The sequence below is a fragment of the Coregonus lavaretus genome, assembly GCF_964263955.1.
Source record: "Coregonus lavaretus genome assembly, chromosome: 40".
In the NCBI taxonomy this organism is placed as follows: Eukaryota; Metazoa; Chordata; class Actinopteri; order Salmoniformes; family Salmonidae; genus Coregonus; species Coregonus lavaretus.
This window is the reverse complement of record NC_140027.1, coordinates 3,524,999-3,545,346: the sequence shown is the minus strand read 5'-3', so window position 1 is coordinate 3,545,346 and position 20,348 is coordinate 3,524,999. Positions and strand designations below refer to the sequence as shown.

Sequence of the window (20,348 nt, the reverse complement as noted above, 5' to 3'; positions counted from 1 at the left end):
ATTACCACAAACAAATTGAAACGTGAGAGGAAGGGAGGAGGAGGAAGCTGGAGAGGTGATTGGAGAAGGGATGAGGCTGGGGGGTTGTGGGTGTACAAACGAGTGCGTGTGTGTTTGAGAGAGTGATGAGAGATCATTGATATGGATGGAGAGACATCACAGCTGCATACTGATTTGCCCACACACACACCTTATTTAGTGACATGGATGCTAACTGAAGTAAGTCATATGCTACTTAGAGGGCTCTGTAGCAAATTGAGTGGAGAACATTTTCTCTCTCTTGCTTACTTTAAAGGTAGGCTATACTGTGTCAATTTAGTTGTTTCAGCTCCACAAGTTCCTTTTTGGCTGATGCTTGAATACACACATCCCACTTTCTTTCCTACTCACTTCCTTTCCCTCACTCCATTTTTCCATATTTCTCTGTTTTTACACTTCTCCTCAGTGTCATCTGACTTCTAACTAACCTTCTCAGTCTGTTAGACGCCCTCCGTCACCCCTCCGCTTAAAATGGTTCCTTCTCACTGGATGACTCACCAACACCAACAGACGGAGCACCGAGTCTCCCCCCAGAGATAATGAGGCAGACCTTAATGAGGTCAGAGGTCAAGAAAGTGCCATTGACCTCTACACAATGCCAACGGACGTCGGGCCAAACACCAATGGCTATTGGCTAGGGCTGTTAGCTAGCTGTAAGACCGACTGTGGTGTATTGGGGCCAATCCCTGGTAACACAAACACACACAGTACACACACACACAGCCTTTAGAGGAAGAGGTGCTGACCAGTGCAACCTGAACAAATGCTCTAATGGGCTTTAGAGTGGACCAAAGCCCTGGCCCCATCTGCCTAATACCTGCAGGGGATTTAACACACCTACACGCACTAACAATGACACCTAGGCTTGTTCACACGCAATGACACATTCTTCACACACACACTAGACTAATCCGTTGGCTAAATACAATAAGAAACGTTTGACGTGCACAAATGGAAATGCATGCGGAAACAGCATGCATACTTCACATACTACCGATGCGAGGCACACATGCTGCTGGGAGACAGTGGAACAAGGAACCGTAGAAGGCAAGATGCCCCTTAAAAGACTGTCGCCCACGGAACTGACTGAACTCCTTACCCTCCCAAACCCCCTCCATCCCCCAACCCCTCTCTCCCCACTGTTAGGAGCTCCCATCTGGGTGCCCTCCTCACGCTTCATTGGCCAGCACTGCTGAGCTCAGAGGAGGAGTCAGTGTGTATCAGTGTGTGTTAGTTAGACGACGCTGGACTGACTCGATGTGTTAGCTGTAGGCTACAGGGACCTGCTCCTATACAGCCTTTATCTGTATGTCTACGGCTTTACGGCTCATTTGAACTCCCTTAAATCAGAGGTGATAAGGGCTGTGTATGTGTCAATAATTTGCATGTCTTTTTAAAAAGCTATGCGGCTAGGAGCGGAAGTTTGTCATTCCACTCACCTTTGGTTTTCTCCTCAGCAGCCTAGAAGACACACAGACAGAGACACAGACAGAGAGAGAAGTCAACAGCTGTAAACGTAGAGTTGTTTTTGTTCAATGATTAACGTGGCGCTACCAAAACGGTATGTCATAAAAGTTGGTCATTAACTAAAACATTACCGCATTAGAGGAAGGAATTTATGTACTTTTCCACAACAGGACAGGAAACTGTTGAACAAACTCATAATCAAAAGTAAACATGAGAAATGATATTCCCAGTAGAACTTCATTACATTGCAGGCTGCCAAATTGGATGCAGCCCACAATCACATATTCATACAAAGAATGGCCAAATATCTTAAATGAAAATCCGATTGAAATTAGCTGAAAATGTAGGGATGTGGGACATTGAGCCATACAACTGGCAGTAGACTGTGTGCCTGACTAGACATGCAGGGTAAAACGCCTCAGTCTCCAAGACCCAAACAAGCCCACCTGGGTAAACGCCTGCTATAAAGTGCCTTGGCACTGCTGCTGGCTAGTGGAAGTAGAGTGGAGCGTGACAACTACAGGCTGTGGAATGAAAAATAGACATTTAGAAAAACATACCTTTTTTTCCACAAATTGTGCTCCAAAGGATTAACAGATACTCTAAATGATGATTCCGTAACTAAATATTAAAATTAACATTATTTAAGAACATGCTAACCACCAAAATGCCACTATATCCTCTATTAATACGAAAGTAAATACAAAACACTTGTTCAGTTGACCTTCTTAGGTACAACTTAAAGATGTGTCCATCTATGGCAGTTGATAAGAATGCAGAAGTGTTTGTGCTGAAGCGCACTAATAAACAAGAATGAGTTCGTAATATCGCCACTAGATGTCACCGTCAGCATGTATTGAGTAGATTCACCACAGCGCTTTACAACAGTCAAAGGCCATGTAACGATACACTATGGCAACCTCGCAATAAGAGCATATGACAAGCACGCGCTAGCTGTTCATTACGAAAATGTTTTCTTACTGAATCCATCATGTGAATTATACTGTTATTCAATAAAAAGAAAGTATGTATTGGCTATGTATTTCAACTGCAAATGGAATGCGCTGATTACTGAAAACGTTCATGCAGGAAAATGCTTGCCGCACTGGTTTTAGTCACAAGCTCACGGATGAGTCAGTGTTCACTTTGGGGCCAGTCCAATGTTCGCAGATAAGTAGCACAGATTGCTAGCTAGCTAGGCTAACTACCTTGCCGGCTAGATAGAGCCTAACTTCATTGCTGGATAGCTAGCTAAGTGAGCATATGAGGAGGACAGGGCTCCTTTCTTGGTGAAGCTAACTTTTGTTTATTTATTAATTCTAATATGCCATCGCTGGTTGTGGAAAGCCACCATGCCCACTCTATCATGACGGGCTGAATGATGTTCAATGAGAAGCTCTTAGAGCGCCCTCTTCAGGCAACCATTGAAAATGTATTTGTTCATTCTATGTATATAATATCTGCGCTTTATCTGTGGAATAAAGACAGAAACAAATATTTACGTGAAATGGCTAATATCGGCCAATAATATCAGTCAACCGATTTATCTGTCGGGCTCTAGGGTGTGTGTGTTTTAAAATACATGTGCATATCATTGTGTTTTTAAATGACTGTGTGTACAATTGTATGAATGTGCATGAATGGCGTGTGTCTATGTGCGAGAACAACATCTCCTTGGTACATGTGCATACAATGGATAATTTACCAGAGCCAGGCTAGTGTTTCCAACAGAGCAGTGTGTGTGGCTAGTGTGCTAGCCTCCCTTGAGCCATGGAGTCCAGCTCTAATCTGTCTTTAAATAGGGTCCATACACCTGGCAGTGAGCTGCCTGCAGGGTTACAGGCTCTAGGCTAATCCATGAGGATAAGCTAGGGAGGAACTCCCACACTCACAGTCATATAGCGCCTATACTGAACTGAACACACCTACCTGGGGAACAGAAGTGAATGGAGGAGAGGGGGGGGGGGGGGGGGATGTAGTCTGATGTAGAAGTTTTTCGGAAGGAGGTACTCGGTTTGAGGAGACAGAAGGAGACAGAGACAGAAACAGCCAGCGAGAGAGAGAGACAGCGAGAGAGAGACCGTGAGAGAGAGAGACAGCGAGAGAGAGAGACCGTGAGAGAGAGAGACCGTGAGAGAGAGACAGCGAGAGAGAGAGACCGCGAGAGAGAGAGAAAGAGACCGCGAGAGAGAGAGAAAGAGACCGCGAGAGAGAGAGAGACCGCGAGAGAGAGAGAGACAGAGAGAGACCGTGAGAGAGAGAGAGAGAGAGAGAGAGACAGCGAGAGCGAGACAGCGAGAGAGCGAGAGAGAGAGAGACAGTGAGAGAGAGACAGAGAGAGAGATTTAACACCACTCACCTGTTTCTGAGCAGCTTCCTTCTTGGTCTTTTCTTGCTTTTTATTTTTATTTTCTTCCATCAAATGGTTCTCTTTCTCGTGTTGTTAGCTTCTCTCAGCTGCAAATAGAAAGGGAGAGGTTTTCAGAACAGGGCAGAGAGGAGCAGCAGGCTTTAAGTTCAGTAACCTAGATCTACAATTTCCCTTTCATCCGCTTAGAGGTCAATGTCAGAGCTAGCAAACTTTTTCCAGAGAATACTTTTAGACGCCAAGCACATACAGCATTTCAGAAGTAACACACTGAGTTGCTTCTTAAATGCAATTTCCTTCATGGCCAGAGAGAGATTGGGGGCAGGGGGGTGAGCAAAAGAGAGACACCCGGAAACTGACAGAGGGGAAAAGAGATAGAAAAAAGGAAAGAATGAGAGTGAAAGAAAGAGAAAGAACAAACTCTAAACATTTCCCAAAGTCTGTCTCCAGTCGCCTGCCAAGCAGCCAAAGGAGAGATCAGAGGTATATTTCTGCCTTTATTTGTTTTGGCTGAAGTTTGGTGACGGTTCCTAGAAACTATTAAAGGCATGAGTAGAGGACTGGGGGAGCCTGTGTGTGTGTGTGTGTGTGTGTGTGTGTGTGTGTGTACGTTCGTGTGTGTCTAAAGCCTGCTAGTGCCGGTTATCCATTCCAATCTGGTCAGTGTTACCAGCTAGGTAAGTGCCACTCATAGTAGACATTCTGGTTATTATCTGGCCAATGGGAAAACTCAGTGGTCAATACTACTTGACAGCTTCCAACTGACTGGGTGTTCCTCTCACCGCATATCTAGCCTGCTATCCTGGGACTCTGGGATCTCACCATCCTCTTCAACTCCCTCCACACACACACAATCAGGCCTGCCATGCACAATCGGCCATTGTGCTCTGTCCTCAGCAATAGGAAGGGCACAAACACACATTTTTCTCAGTGCCTGAGTGAATGACACACACACACACAGGAGCTGATTGTGCATGGCCAGTGAGTTTCCCCAGACTTAGCCAGTCAGAAAAAGTGTGGAGAGAGAGAGAGCGCGAGGGGGGAGAGAGAGAGCGCGCGAGGGGGGGAGAGAGAGCGCGCGAGGGGGGGGGGAGAGCGCGCGAGGGGGGAGAGAGAGCGCGCGAGGGGGGAGAGAGAGCGCGCGAGGGGGAGAGAGAGCGCGCGAGGGGGAGAGAGAGCGCGCGAGGGGGAGAGAGAGCGCGCGAGGGGGAGAGAGAGCGCGCGAGGGGGAGAGAGAGCGCGCGAGGGGGAGAGAGAGCGCGCGAGGGGGAGAGAGAGCGCGCGAGGGGGAGAGAGAGCGCGCGAGGGGGAAGAGAGCGCGCGAGGGGGAGAGAGAGCGCGCGAGGGGGAGAGAGAGCGCGCGAGGGGGGAGAGAGCGCGCGAGGGGGGGAGAGAGCGCGCGAGGGGGGAGAGAGAGCGCGCGAGGGGGAGAGAGAGCGCGCGAGGGGGAGAGAGAGCGCGCGAGGGGGAGAGAGAGCGCGCGAGGGGGAGAGAGAGCGCGCGAGGGGGAGAGAGAGCGCGCGAGGGGGAGAGAGAGCGCGCGAGGGGGAGAGAGAGCGCGCGAGGGGGAGAGAGAGCGCGCGAGGGGGAGAGAGAGCGCGCGAGGGGGAGAGAGAGCGCGCGAGGGGGAGAGAGAGCGCGCGAGGGGGAGAGAGAGCGCGCGAGGGGGAGAGAGAGCGCGCGAGGGGGAGAGAGAGCGCGCGAGGGGGAGAGAGAGCGCGCGAGGGGGAGAGAGAGCGCGCGAGGGGGAGAGAGAGCGCGAGGGGGAGAGAGAGAGCGCGCGAGGGGGAGAGAGAGCGCGCGAGGGGGAGAGAGAGAGCGCGCGAGGGGGAGAGAGAGAGCGCGCGAGGGGAGAGAGAGCGCGCGAGGGGGAGAGAGAGAGCGCGCGAGGGGGAGAGAGAGAGCGCGCGAGGGGGAGAGAGAGAGAGAGCGCGGAGGGGGAGAGAGAGAGCGCGCGAGGGGGAGAGAGAGAGCGCGCGAGGGGGAGAGAGAGAGCGCGCGAGGGGGAGAGAGAGCGCGCGAGGGGGAGAGAGAGAGCGCGCGAGGGGGAGAGAGAGCGCGCGAGGGGGAGAGAGGCGCGCGAGGGGAGAGAGAGCGCGCGAGGGGAGAGAGAGCGCGCGAGGGGGAGAGAGAGAGCGCGCGAGGGGGAGAGAGAGAGCGCGCGAGGGGGAGAGAGAGAGCGCGCGAGGGGGAGAGAGAGAGCGCGCGAGGGGGAGAGAGAGAGCGCGCGAGGGGGAGAGAGAGAGCGCGCGAGGGGGAGAGAGAGAGCGCGAGGGGGAGAGAGAGCGCGCGAGGGGGAGAGAGAGCGCGCGAGGGGGAGAGAGAGAGCGCGCGAGGGGGAGAGAGAGCGCGCGAGGGGGAAGAGAGCGCGCGAGGGGGAGAGAGAGAGCGCGCGAGGGGGAGAGAGAGAGCGCGCGAGGGGGAGAGAGAGCGCGCGAGGGAGAGAGAGCGCGCGAGGGGGAGAAGAGAGCGCGCGAGGGGGAGAGAGAGAGCGCGCGAGGGGGAGAGAGAGAGCGCGCGAGGGGGAGAGAGAGAGCGCGCGAGGGGAGAGAGAGAGCGCGCGAGGGGGAGAGAGAGAGCGCGCGAGGGGAGAGAGAGAGCGCGCGAGGGGGAGAGAGAGAGCGCGCGAGGGGGAGAGAGAGCGCGCGAGGGGGAGAGAGAGAGCGCGCGAGGGGGAGAGAGAGAGCGCGCGAGGGGGAGAGAGAGAGCGCGCGAGGGGGAGAGAGCGCGCGAGGGGGAGAGAGCGCGCGAGGGGAGAGAGAGAGCGCGCGAGGGGGAGAGAGAGCGCGCGAGGGGGAGAGAGAGCGCGCGAGGGGGAGAGAGAGCGCGCGAGGGGGAGAGAGAGCGCGCGAGGGGAGAGAGAGCGCGCGAGGGGGAGAGAGAGCGCGCGAGGGGGAGAGAGAGCGCGCGAGGGGGAGAGCGAGAGCGCGCGAGGGGGAGAGCGAGAGAGCGCGAGGGGGAGAGCGAGAGAGCGCGAGGGGGAGAGCGAGGGAGAGCGAGAGAGCGCGAGGGGAGAGCGAGAGAGCGCGAGGGGGAGAGCGAGAGAGCGCGAGGGGAGAGCGAGAGAGCGCGAGGGGGAGAGCGAGAGAGCGCGAGGGGGAGAGCGAGAGAGCGCGAGGGGGGAGAGCGAGAGAGCGCGAGGGGAGAGCGAGAGAGCGCGAGGGGGAGAGCGAGAGAGCGCGAGGGGGAGAGCGAGAGAGCGCGAGGGGGAGAGCGAGAGAGCGCGAGGGGGAGAGCGAGAGAGCGCGAGGGGGAGAGCGAGAGAGCGCGAGGGGGAGAGCGAGAGAGCGCGCGAGGGGGAGAGCGAGAGAGCGCGCGAGGGGGAGAGCGAGAGAGCGCGCGAGGGGGAGAGCGAGAGAGCGCGCGAGGGGGAGAGCGAGAGAGCGCGCGAGGGGGAGAGCGAGAGAGCGCGCGAGGGGGAGAGCGAGAGAGCGCGCGAGGGGGAGAGCGAGAGAGCGCGCGAGGGGGAGAGCGAGAGAGCGCGCGAGGGGGAGAGCGAGAGAGCGCGCGAGGGGGAGAGCGAGAGAGCGCGCGAGGGGGAGAGCGAGAGAGCGCGCGAGGGGGAGAGCGAGAGAGCGCGCGAGGGGGAGAGCGAGAGAGCGCGCGAGGGGAGAGCGAGAGAGCGCGCGAGGGGGAGAGCGAGAGAGCGCGCGAGGGGGAGAGCGAGAGAGCGCGCGAGGGGGAGAGCGAGAGAGCGCGCGAGGGGGAGAGCGAGAGAGCGCGCGAGGGGGAGAGCGAGAGCGCGCGAGGGGGAGAGCGAGAGCGCGCGAGGGGGAGAGCGAGAGCGCGCGAGGGGGAGAGAGAGAGCGCGCGAGGGGGAGAGAGAGAGCGCGCGAGGGGGAGAGAGAGAGCGCGCGAGGGGGAGAGAGAGAGCGCGCGAGGGGGAGAGAGAGAGCGCGCGAGGGGGAGAGAGAGAGCGCGCGAGGGGGAGAGAGAGAGCGCGCGAGGGGGAGAGAGAGAGCGCGCGAGGGGGAGAGAGAGAGCGCGCGAGGGGGAGAGAGAGAGCGCGCGAGGGGGAGAGAGAGAGCGCGCGAGGGGAGAGAGAGCGCGCGAGGGGGAGAGAGAGCGCGCGAGGGGGAGAGAGAGCGCGCGAGGGGGAGAGAGAGAGCGCGCGAGGGGGAGAGAGAGAGCGCGCGAGGGGGAGAGAGAGAGCGCGCGAGGGGGAGAGAGAGAGCGCGCGAGGGGGAGAGAGAGAGCGCGCGAGGGGGAGAGAGAGAGCGCGCGAGGGGGAGAGAGAGAGCGCGCGAGGGGGAGAGAGAGCGCGCGAGGGGGAGAGAGAGCGCGCGAGGGGGAGAGAGAGAGCGCGCGAGGGGGAGAGAGAGAGCGCGCGAGGGGGAGAGAGAGAGCGCGCGAGGGGGAGAGAGAGAGCGCGCGAGGGGGAGAGAGAGAGCGCGCGAGGGAGAGAGAGAGCGCGCGAGGGGGAGAGAGAGAGCGCGCGAGGGGGAGAGAGAGAGCGCGCGAGGGGGAGAGAGAGAGCGCGCGAGGGGGAGAGAGAGAGCGCGCGAGGGGGAGAGAGAGAGCGCGCGAGGGGGAGAGAGAGAGAGCGCGAGGGGGAGAGAGAGCGCGCGAGGGGGAGAGAGAGCGCGCGAGGGGGAGAGAGAGAGCGCGCGAGGGGGAGAGAGAGAGCGCGCGAGGGGGAGAGAGAGAGCGCGCGAGGGGGAGAGAGAGCGCGCGAGGGGGAGAGAGAGAGCGCGCGAGGGGGAGAGAGAGAGCGCGCGAGGGGGAGAGAGAGAGCGCGCGAGGGGGAGAGAGAGAGCGCGCGAGGGGGAGAGAGAGCGCGCGAGGGGGAGAGAGAGAGCGCGAGGGGGAGAGAGAGAGAGCGCGAGGGGGAGAGAGAGAGAGCGCGAGGGGGAGAGAGAGAGAGCGCGAGGGGGAGAGAGAGCAAGAGAGACAAGAGACAGAAAGAAATTTGCAGGCATGGCCATTAACAGCTGTCAATCTACAGTACAGCTAGTATACTGCCTAACAGTAGGGAATACTGACAGAGGACTTGTCTAGCTGTAATGACTGAGGGAGGACAGTAAAACACACTATCAGACTCCTATTCATCATAGAGGGAACTGTGTGTGTGTGTGTGTGGTGCACTAGTATCTAATTGGGCAGAAAGACTGGTTGGTTCTCTGCCTGGTAATAAGTAGGTGCTCAATAGTGCCTCCTCTCTCAGATCTGCCTATTAACCAGACCAGCGCTCCTTCACGGCGCTAACAATCCAACAACCCCATAGGCTACCATTCCTCCTTCATCTGCCCCCTACTACCCCCTCGACCAATCACAACACCCCGTCAGTCTAACTGGCATCTCTCCCCACCACCATCCCCCCTGCTCGGATATTCCTTGGCACCTGTCCAAAAGGGGGGGGTTCAGGCTAGCTGGCACTGTTCTGAATGTTGGAATTACCCTCAGAATAGAAAGGGGTGGAAGGAGGGGGAAGAAGGGGAATTGGATCGGGATGTAAAAATATCCGGCGGAACCCTTTGTGTGCTGCAATTTTCCGAAATAGAGCCTCCGACTCAGTCCATATACTGCTTAGTGACTACTAGCCTACCACCGTCCTAGCTGTTAATAACATGGGATCTCCCATACATAGCCCATCTGGTGAGCCAGTTTATGACAGAGGAGATCAGAAGAGGGGGAGGGGTTATGACAATAATACTACACCACGCACATTTATTTATTTACCTCATTTCCTAGAAAATACACGGTTTAGTAAACTAAACGGATTAAGAATGACGGTCAGTCTATTTTGGTAGCAGGCTAGTAGAGGTTGAACTAACACCATGCTGTACAGCACAACCACCTGACTGTGTTCCTGTCTCCAAGATCATAACAAGCTGCTGTGCTACTGCGCCCCACTCATCCATAGGAGAAGCATTGAAATCTAAACCTAAAGTTCACTAATGTGTATTTATTGATGTGTAACCTATATTTTTGGTAATTACAGGGCTCATCTGTAAAAGAGACCTTGGTCTCAGTATGACTCCCTGTCAAACTAAAGGTTAAATAAAACATTTAGCCTGTGTAGACTTTTCCCAAGATATGTTACAGATATCCATTTCTGCACCGCTGCACAGACCACCTCAAAATAATTTATTGTTATTGTGCTGAATGTGCCCTACAGCCTTCATAGAAATAGATTAACTAGAACGGGCATCCCCATTCAAGTCAATGTTATACTCGTCTGGTCTGAGCCAGAGATTTAACATGACAGCACAGTGCCAGTGCTGTGTCCCTAACAGTGTCTTAGTGTTGTAACTATCTAACACTAAACCCAAAATAGTTGCCATTCAATCTAATCCTAGAAAGCACAGTACAATTTGAAGACTTAACTAGCAGCTGTGCCTAATCTGAAAAGACCCCAAAAAGCAGCAAAATTGTGCCGACTAAGACCGAGACAGTACTGCATCCAGCTATGACACTGAAGCAACCGCTCTGTCTGCTCCAGGAGTTCCTCCTCACAGGAGTTCCCTCCAGAGACAGGACAGTCGTAACGGGTGGAGGTGAAGATGGTGCTTCTCACTTCTAATTACACTCAAGGGAGCCAGGTGAGAGCACTGAGGAAGAAAGAGAAAAGCAAAAGATGAGACTGAAAAGCGAGAGAAAGATAAATGTACAGTGTAGGTTGTCAAATAGCATAGTTGTCTAATGACCGAACGAGAGAGAAAGAGACAGGAAGCAAGCGAGATAAAGAGAGATAGAGAGATGGCGATACAGACAGAGAGAGGGCACCAGCTTAGGGGAAATGACAAGGGCAGTGGGACTTTGCCCTTCTGTCCCTGTCTGTCTCCACTGAGCTGCTGACACCCCCAGAGTCAGGCTGACACGTCGGGTTGGCTGGGGATCAAGTTACACCTGCCTGGCAGAGGCACTCCACACAGCGAGAGACTAGCTGACATATGTTCTGGTGAAGCAGCGCTCTCTGAACCTTCCTGGCACGCCGGTCTAGTAGGCCTATACAGTATCATATGCCGGTGTTATATACTGTGGAAGACCTATAGCCTAGATACATGTAATTCACCTTTCCACGTTTTTGGATTACACTCGCTTTGTATATAAAGATTGATTTGTTTAGCTGCTTTATAGCACACTAACAATTGTTTATGGATAAAAAGTGTTGCTGAGTTGAGCATTCAAAGGCGTCGCATTGCAAAGGTTTCCTTCCATCTCTGAGCTGTATATAAACTCCGCATGACCAGAATCAACGCAGACAGAAAGCATAAGAGAGGAAAGACATACGGTCTATGAGGAACCTGCTACACAAAAATAGCAGCGCTTGTTAAGAGGGACTAACTGGTGTGTGTGTGTGTGTGTGTGTGTGTGTGTGTGTGTGTGTGTGACGACAGCAGCACAGGGAGTCTGAGACGTGTTCACAGAGAGATGCTGGAGCTACTGACAACACCGGGGAGGAGTAGAGGGAAAACCAGAGGATGAAAAGACGGGCAGAGCAACACCAATTAAGAACGACAGCCGTCGGGAGAGGGAGACAGGCCAAGAAGACGAGAGGAGAGCATCTGTGAAGGGAGAGAGAAAAGAGAGAGAAAGCTCACTGGGGAGGAAAAACAAAACGCAGCAAGATGGAGGAAGGCGAGAAAGAGAGCGCTACGGAGAAAAGAGATCGAGAAATAGACGAAAGGCGAAGCATAATTCTACCCATCCACCTTGGGTGAGAAAGCAAGGAAGGAAGCCAGAGGAGAAGAGGGGGAAGAGCAGGGGGAAGAGAGAGAAAGCGAGAGATTGTAGGGCAGTGTGCAGACCAGAGCTAGACGTCCCTGACACAGGGCCAAGGTTGCCATGATGGCCCCAAGGCAAACAGTGCTGCTGCGTGTTCCGGAGCCCTTCTGGCTAACACAGCCACTGCACGAACGAAGAACAGAGCAAAGCCATGGAGGAAAGGAGGAGGAAGGGAAGAGGGGGGGGGGGGGTGAAGCCACCACAGTCCTCATCCCTCTTCCTTTTGCTTTCCTGCAGCCAGGCATTAGGAAAGCCACAGTTCTCCTGAGCCCTTTTACACAGCCATTATCCAGGATGGCTACCCACAACCTGCCTGGAGAGTAGTAATCCTACAGCCACCATTAAAGACTGAGGAGACTAGTGTAGTCTTAGGCTGTGTCCGAAATGGCACCCTATTTCCTATATAGTGCACTGCTTTTGGCCAGAGTACCTATTTCCTATATAGTGCACTGCTTTTGGCCAGCTCTGGCACTAGCCTTAGTCTAGTCTATCTTAAAAGGGGCAATCAGCAGTTGCTACATACATTTTTGGACTTGATTCCCATTGATTCTTTAAAAATATAAAACGTATAAATGCCTCATGAGCTTAGTTTAACTGTCGTACCACATCAGAACCCAAAATATAAGCTTGTTTTACTCCAATGTTTGTAAACAAAGTATATGTAAACAATATGTAGCCTCAAAACATGGTTAAAACTATAATTTTGAAATCATGGCTGGTCAGTACTTGCATCCATAGCACTGTCTATGAATTTGAGGGTGGTTACATTTATCCAGCCCCATCCCTCAGCTTTTTACCGAAACAGGGGTGGGGAGTTGGCTTTGTTATTGTTTCAATTGCTCATTGCAGCATTAAAGCCAACGGATGGGAAAACAAGCCTGTAAATTCCCCAGCTGTCAACCTCTTCAGTTTTGGAGCATTATGCCCATTCCAGTCACCAGTGCAATATGCAGCCATTATGAGTGGGAACAACAACAGCTATCTCAACTATGCTGCTGGGCTGACTCAATGAATGGAAAAGAGGGTGGTGATTTTCATACTCTTGGTTGCTGGCTGGCGGCGTTGAGAGCCCCACGAAAGCTAAGAATAAAACTCCTTTGAAGTTCTCTTTCAGAAATTATTAGACCTCAATGTCTTCACTAGTTGCTTCCTCGCCAAGTCAATAGGGAACTTATGTTCTGCCAGGTTCTTTAGGTAAAGAAATCACAACTTAATATGATAAAAAGCTTATGTTGTGCCAAAGACATATAGACTAGACTATTGAGCATATTGCAGTGTATAGAGGCGGCATGGGGAGTCTGTCAGTTTCTATACTTGGCCAATGGACAAGGCTGTCAATGGCTGCGTTCAGACAGGCGGCCCAATTCTGATATTCTTTCCCACTAATTGGTCTTTTCACATCAGCTCTTTTTCAGAGCTGATCTGATTGGTCAAAAGGAGAGAAAAAAAGATCAGAATTAGGCTGCCTGTCTAAACGCAGGCTAAGCTGCCAGAGAAATGTGGATTGTGGGCTGTGACTCACTCAATAAGGGAAAGTACCCTAGTACTTTTTTCTAAGGCTAAGGAGAGTTACATGACCATAACGGTAATTGAGAAAAGCTCTTAGTAGAGCACGGTACTCTGATAACTTGTACTTTAGCTGGGTTGACAAGCCACATAGGCCACTGGAGAGGTGAGAGAAAAGTGGGTCTTTTTGTGTGACAGTCACTCTACTTCAACTGAAGACAGAGTGGAACATTAGCTGGTTCACAACATTGCTGGAGCAACTTTTACAAACTCAGCTTTTGTTAATGCTATGAGGTAGTTTTTATTACTTCTTCAAGATAACTATCCAGATCAAGAAGTTTCTCAGGACAAAAACATATGGAAATGTCTGCTCTACCCAAAATTACAACCAAATAATTGCAGCTTTTCCGCAAATAAATGGAAGAGGAAAGTGCAAGGGGGAAAAAGTAAGGAACTTGTCTGTCGGCCCTGCATTAAAGAACATAATTGGTTAAAGAAAATTGTGATAAATAAAAAAGTAAACCAGTTTCATTTAAGGACCAAAGGATTGACAGCCGTCCCATATAGATTGCAAAATAGTTGGGAAGAGATTTTTGACGTACAGATTCCATGGCATAGTGTTTATGAACTCCTGAGTGGCGCAGTGGTCTAAGGCACTGCATCGCAGTGCTAACTGTGCCACTAGAGATCCTGGTTCGAATCCAGGCTCTGTCGCAGCCGGCCGCGACCGGGAGACTCATGGGCGGCGCACAATTGGTCCAGGGTAGGGGAGGGAATGGCCGGCAGGGATGTAGCTCAGTTGGTAGAGTATGGCGTTTGCAACGCCAGGGTTGTGGGTTTGATTCCCACGGGGGGCCAGTATAAAAAAAAAATATATATATATATGTATTCACTAACTGTAAGTCGCTCTGGATAAGAGCGTCTGCTAAATTACTAAAATGTCAATATAAATGTATGAACTGATACGCAAAACGAACTTACAATTGTTCAATTTAAATTATTATACAACATTTTTGCTACCAACAGAATGTTATTTTTATGGTGGATAGAATCTTCCCAGCTCTGCAGATTTTGCTGCGAAGAGACAGAATCATTAGATCATGTGTTTTGGTACTGTCCATTTGTAGCTTGTTTTTGGACACAGGTCCAGGAATGGCTAAAGGATTGCAATATTTACCTGGAGCTAACCCTGCAGATAGCACTACTTGATGATCTGAAAAGTCATAGTCAATCGATCAATAATATAATAACACTTTTAGCAAAAAAAAATATTTTCAATTTACAATCTGTAGAAACAATGAGAATAGAAGGGTTCAGAACTTTTGTAAAACATCACAGTACAGTTGAAAAATATATGGCAAATAGAAATCCAATATGGATGGTGTTAAGAGATAGATGGGAGGTGTTGAATGGAGCTGAAGGATGGGACTAATAACAACTAACAACAACTAGATAACTAATGTAAGTAAGCATACTGTGTCCATAATAAGTATATAGGTTATAGGTTGAGAGCTTTTGTGAAAGAGCACAGTTAGAAAGATATGGCATATAGAAGCAAACCGGATGGACATCATGAAAATGATCGGAGAGGTTGAGGGTAGAGGAAGTTCAGGAGTAAAAACAAACAAAATATAATTATTGTAAAATTGACTGTGTCCATAAAATGTATATAGTATAAGCTGAAAGTAGAGGCTTAAGCATTGTTGTTCACTAGTTTACTCCAATTAGGGAAGGGGTGGTGGGGTTGGAAAGTAATAAAGGGAAATATATATTTTTAAAGGATATGTATATATATATATGTATTAATATGCATGTATTTATATGTATGCATGCAAGATCTAAAAAAATATATGGGGGATTGGAAGTGATACAGACAATTACATTGATGGAAGTTACAATCCATCTGCCATATTAAAGCTGATCTACCCCTTCAAAAAAAAAAAATCAGGACTAAGATGAATGTGAGTCGCGCTAAAGCTGCAAAGACTCTAGTATCTACTATTTAGGCATTGGAATGCCTTCTTCCAGTTTCACTACTACTATAGTCTAATAAAACTGTCCAAGCCACGAGGACTCAATGAAATGAAACCGACAGAAGAAAAAGGCAAACAGTATAGGGTTGGTCTCCTGAATGGAGCCAGTTGACTGCATTCCCTCAAGGTTGCTCTGACATTGACAGCCTGCCTTTCACTGTTGCCAACCACAGCAGAGAGACAGAATCTGTCAAAAGAAAAAAGCAGAACAAAGTCTGAGAAAGAGGAAAAATAAGCACTTTGTTTAGCTGGGGGGAACAAAGCATGCTCAGATCTGATGTGTTTGAAAGATGCTGTGAGGAGAGAGCCTGGCTGGGTCCCTGCTGATGTAGGGGGGAGTGATAATTGACTGACTCCTTCATGGCTGATAAGATGGATGGGAAATTGAGCTAATGTCTAATAGGACAAGTAGGCCATCTTATCAAGGTACTGAAGTTACCCCATAAGTAACCTATTGCAAAAGCTGATTGTAATTTAGTGTTCAACTCATGGAAAATCTATGAAGTATAGTAAAACAGCTAACGTGCATGTAGGCTAAATGGAAACATGGACTCCAACCTGAAATGCAAGCCAATGTTGAAATATTTTGCCATTCAAAAGTGAAGCGAACAAACAAGTTCTCAATTGCAATGTGCGCTAAAGCACTGTCAACACTACGCAATCAAACTATGCCAAGTATGAATGCCATTCATGTCACTGGGCTGATTCAGACAAGCATCAATGAAGATGCAGGTGGGGATTTGCCAGGTATGCTCAACATAAACAAAGCCTCAACCTTACCTGGAAAAGCCTTAGCACACACTTGACTTATCCCACAGCATGTAGCCTAATATAACTTAGTTATCGACATAATAACGGCAAACAAACATTGGCTATCCAAAGAGATTTTTTAAAGTAAGTAAGTTGTAATGACATTACAAGCACTGCCTACTGTCTAATAGACTGACAGAAACAGTGCGGTTAGTCCAGCTTCTCTCTGTCCTCTACATGTGATGATGCCTCCTCACGTCTCTCCAATTAGCCAACATAAGGGGAAAGGGAGAGGGAGGCCCCCACTGGCCCCTGCCTCTACATCGACAGGACATTCCCCTGGATCGCTGCCAAGACACAGTGCCTGCCTGGGCTGGGCTCCCCCTCCCGACCCACCCCTGCGCCCCTGCCAGGTCCACCCCTCCCCTCTCACATGGACTAGACGTGACAGGCAGGCTGCACCATCGTTAGTTACAGCCTCCTATATTAGGGGTCCTGGCCGGTCGTCCCCACCCACCCCACATAAGCAACGGTTATGGCACTGGGGCCCTTGGAGGGGGGTGGGATGTTTCCATTTCCCACTTTCAACCTCTCCTGGTCTCACACACACACACACGAGAGGCTGACTCCCCTTGAAGTAATGACATATTGATTCTGTTTACTTTCAGGGAAGACTGCCTGAGTAGTAACTGACAAGTGTTGGCAGGAAAGGAACTAACCTAGCAGGCACAGTCCACCCTATTGAAAGATCTTCAATTCATTCCCAGTGTGATTACATTACACCAGTCAGTCAGACAACAGCTGTTTGGCCCAAGATTTACCCTGGGACTTATAAAGAACACCCTACCGCTATAGGATAAATGGTTCGGCAGAAACCCTCATTGAATGAAGTTGATTTCACTGTTGACGCCCCTCTATCGCCAGCCGCTGACCAGCCTCAGCCATGACGACCTCCTGGTACACAGAGAGGGCATGTTATCCATCAGGCCTGGTTTCTTTTTTTTAAGGCTCATAATCGCCAGGCTTAGTACTGCAGCGGTGCACGGCAGCCTGGGCGAGATCAGTGTGGGATGTGGATGGATAGACTGAGGCAATGGCACCCCGTGGGTTTGCCTTCTCTGCTCATGATGTTTGTCTGCAAGGCTGTTGAGGACATCGAAGGAGAGAATCCAAAGCGGTTTGTGTTCTTACATTCACCTCAGGCAGCCTTCACTCTAATTTCAAACAAATGATCCGTCTGAACAGGAGATAAGGAAGGGTTTTGGTGTAGTGTTGCTAGGCAGCCAACCCTCGGCTCAGTTACAAGACTCTAATCAAAACAAAAACAAACGTGTAGTAATCAGTCCAGTAATGAAAAAGCTCCCTCTCCAGTTCCATGCATATTTCATTCCCTAAGCACAGCTCTACATTGTTTTATAACACTTTGTCAAGTCAAATATCAAATAAAGAATGATTTTACTCCTGAAACAAAAACATTTAACTTATGACGAAATAACAACGGTAGGTTACAGGAACGGAACAAGTAGCCAACATCAGCAGTAAACATCCTCATTATGTCAAGACAACATGCCCAGTCAGTCCCAAGACTGCCTCCTTCCTTCCTCAGTCCCCAATCACCTGCTGTTGTCTGGAAGGGGTAAAGGGGTCACCATGCTTCCCATCCGAAACAGTTCGGAACAGTTTGCGCATATATTATGACGATTTTGTGACTTTTTTCCATTTTGGTCTTCGGCAAGGGTTTTACCAGCTGTTCGCAGAGCCGAAGTCTACGCCCCTTCATTGGTCAACAGTAGGGATTATTCAATTAAGTGTTTGTTGTCATTGAACAATAGCCGACTCGTTTTCATGTTTAAAAAAATGTGCTTGAGAAATACTGCACCAAACATCTTAGATGTTGAATTGCGTGACTAAGATCTCCTTGGCAAAAACAAAAATTAATGACAGATTCGTTGAGTTATCCTAGATTAATTCTGACTATTTTGAGGAAGTGCTGGGGTGGAGGGTTCGGGGACTGTCAGCTGGGCTGGGGGCGTCGCAGGGTGGAGGGAGACGGGAGGCACCTTCACCAACTGATTAAGAACTGCAGCGCATTAACCAACTGGCAGCCAGAGCCTTGAGCTTGACATTAAATGGTCACACTCCTCCTGGTAAGCACTTTCAGTATTCTATAAACCCGCCATGTCCCCCACTACCCCGGTCTCTCTCCCCGCTCACTATGCATTTCATTATCGCCCCACTGGTGTGTGACGATTGAGATAAGATGGGGGGTGGGGGCTATAGGATGTACTCCAGCAGTATGCATAGGGATAGGAAGGGGAAAGCGACAGTTCAATCCCAACTCATACCTTCCTCTACTGTATGAAAAGGGGTAGTGATGTTTAACAAATAAACAAACACTGCAGTCCACATAATTGTAGCAATTTGATGGAATGGAATCAACATAGAGGAATAACATCGAACGGTCTCAAATATTATGGTGTGTGGGGTCTGCCTTTAGACTACATTTCAAGCTGAATATGACACAATCAACTGACTTATTTGACATGGAAAGGTTTGCCACTTCAAGAAAAGCAGCTCTGTCCCTACAACACACGTGCATTCACTAGAATCAGGAGAGCCAGTCCATTCCAGTGCCATTTCAACCCGAGCTAAGCCGACCATTAATTCGATTATGATATAACCTGCCTCTGGTGGTCCTGGTTTGAGATTCTGAACACAAAACTCTCATGCATTTTCATCCAAACCCATGGATAAATCATGGTTTGTATTTTAGAGAAGGCAACCCTGTCAATGACAGCTACAAATGAGTTCATCAATGAAGGTCTCGCTATAAACTCTTTATAACAGTGAAACTATGCTTATCAGCAATGCATGCTGCCCTTGTAGTTATGTTTAAAGCCTCAGCTTGTTGGTATCAAGTCTCATCTTAGCTAGCCATCAGCCTATCTACTATCATTGACATTGGCTCGTTGACTGTAAAGCAAAAATAAACACTGCATAGGCTCGGTGTAATGTCATGGTGGTAGGAATTTAACTTGCCAGCTAATATAGCTGACGTTACCCTTTCCCAGAATGTATTGCTATAAATCTGCTAATATAAGTTAGTAAATAAAAGCAATGTAACTATGAAAACTGGAACAGTAGCAAAATACTGGACTTTGCTCGAGCCACATAATAAATAGAACACAATGTATGGGGCTAGAGCTGGTGTGACGCCGCTTGGCAAACAAGCTATGGTTGGATATCAATAAAGTATTCCTTACCTTGCGTAATCACACGTTGAGCTTTGGCAGCTTTCAATACAGAGTTGGTGCACGGCAGAGAATGATGCAGAAAAGCATTCTCCTGCGCCTATTCCGAAAAGTACCCGTAAATAACAAATCAGGAATTCAGTCTTCGCAGTTATCCGGCTAGCTAGCATTAGCCAAGTTCAACTCTCGTGCGGCAGCGGCTTACTGACTGAATAACTGTTTAAGCAGCTTCATAACACAAATACCGAGATCGATATTTGAAAAACAGACAGCAAGAACTTTGTATTTTAGGGAAACGATGCACTAAAATTACAATTTTCGCAACATCAAAAAACTATGCTAAACGTCGAAGTATCACGACATAGAAAAAAAATATCGAAAAAAAGCAGCAAAACGAAAAAGCATGAGAAACAATTCGACTCAAAAAGTAGCTGAGTTGTTAATGTTAGCTAGTTGGCATTAGTCATCGACTGTTGCAATTAGAAATTTGCAAATGTTTTCAGTAAATTGTCGAAGATAATTACTAGCTAGCTAGCCAACTTGAGTTAAAGTGCAAAATGAAATAATTTGTGTTTAGGCCGCTAGCTGAGGAGCTAGCAGGTTAGCAACAACATCTGACCGACGACCTTGCTACCACGAATGCAAATTGAAAAACGAATCCAAGAAAATACATTCTCGAAAAATCCAAATGTAGGAGTGGACAGTCATAATACATTCAGTGAGCTCTCGTTGACAGCGTTCTTGCAGCCATTTTGTTCAAACTAATACCGCTCGCTCTCTCCTCTGAGAAATAATGTAGGAAGTGGCCCCCATGCCCAAGCAGCCAATCCAAGTGATATCCCACTAACAACACAGCATGATCCCGCCCCGTTGTACCCTTGACAATGGCAGTCTGATTTGCTCACTAGAATAAATGGACAGGCAGATATAGAGGATGATAAAATAGTGCTGGCTGGTTTGATCCATTTTCTCATGTTTTATTACCAGCCTACCTTGGGCACTTTTCAGTTGTATATGTGTGGTACATGTGTGGTAATGACTACCATATAGGTTATTTCTGTAGGCTATGTAAATCACCAATAAGTTTATATTAATGGCAATGCAAAATAACCAATCCAGTTCTGTGAATAAAAGGCTAAATAGTTTAAATAATGTATCAAAATAGTATGTGATTAATTTGCAATTTAGAAGTTTATGCTAGAATAA

At 49.6% G+C, this 20,348-nt stretch overlaps 1 long non-coding RNA gene across 1 annotated transcript; it reads right to left on the bottom strand.

Moving 5' to 3' along the window:
• Positions 1-1,425: 1,425 nt before the first annotated feature.
• On the bottom strand, positions 1,426-19,904 carry LOC311113276. Its single transcript, XR_014611001.1, has 3 exons — positions 19,155-19,904; positions 3,866-3,963; positions 1,426-1,500 (listed from the first exon to the last, which is right to left on the bottom strand). It is a non-coding gene; the product is annotated as an uncharacterized lncRNA (long non-coding RNA).
• Between the last annotated feature and the right edge of the window lie 444 nt (positions 19,905-20,348).